This window comes from Camelus dromedarius, chromosome 14 (assembly GCF_036321535.1).
Source record: "Camelus dromedarius isolate mCamDro1 chromosome 14, mCamDro1.pat, whole genome shotgun sequence".
NCBI classification, from domain to species: domain Eukaryota; kingdom Metazoa; phylum Chordata; class Mammalia; order Artiodactyla; family Camelidae; genus Camelus; species Camelus dromedarius.
In genome coordinates, this window is record NC_087449.1 from 60,265,095 (window position 1) to 60,266,045 (window position 951).

The following is a 951-nucleotide window of genomic DNA, read 5'->3' on the forward strand; positions in this document are numbered from 1 at the left end:
AATGGCTATTGGGCAACAGGCAGTCGTGGGTGGCCTGGGCAGGCAGGCGGGAGAGAGGACATTCCCCGTTTGTTTCACTAATGCCAGTCACTTCCATCATGAGGGGAGATGAGCTCATGTCTGAGGAAACTTTGGGGAGAGGCACCTTGGGAAGCAGGTGCCCCCAAAGTGTCAAAACAGACCAACTGCTTCTGCCATGCCAGGGTTGAGGGATGGGATCCTCTGCACAGCCTCTTGCCCACTCTTTCCCAGTATGGGCAGCAGCTAAAGCAGAGACTACCCAGATTCAAATTCTGATTCTACTATCTTTGAGCTATGCAACATTTGGGCATGTTGTTTAAGCTCTTAGAGCCTCAGTTGACTCTTCTGTAAAGTGGAGATAATGACACCTACCTCCCACATGAGAATTCAGTGAGATCACCCATGTCTGCCTCGCTCACTAGTAGAGGTGGTTGCTAAGATTACCGCATTCTTAGAGGGCCCTGAGCAGAGAAGCTCTCCCTGACCTCCAGTGGTTTGGTGCATGGATCAGAGATCCCAGAAAGGGCGATATCTGGATCCATTTCGGAGCTCTCTTGGACCTCCAGGTCACTTCAGCCCAAACCTTCAGGTCAACGTTGAGCTCGCGCCCAGAGGGCAAAGGGTGAGAGTGGGGAATGGCTCAGTGCAAAACCATCCTCACGTCTGGGCCAAGGACCTTCAGCTCAGAGATCCCCAGGACTAGCCCTGGTGGCAGTGGCGCTTTGAGGTACTCAAACTTGGGAGGACCTGGGGGTGCCAGCGAGTCCAGAGGGCCCCAAGATCCTCCCCAACGCCCTCGGGACTTCCCCTCCCTTCCCGCAGGGTGCCAAGACGGCCCCTTTAAAGACATTCCTGAGGGCGTGGCCTTGTTGACGTCAGCGCGGGGCATGAATGAACAGGAGCCGGTTCTCACTCAACTTCCATTAAGCA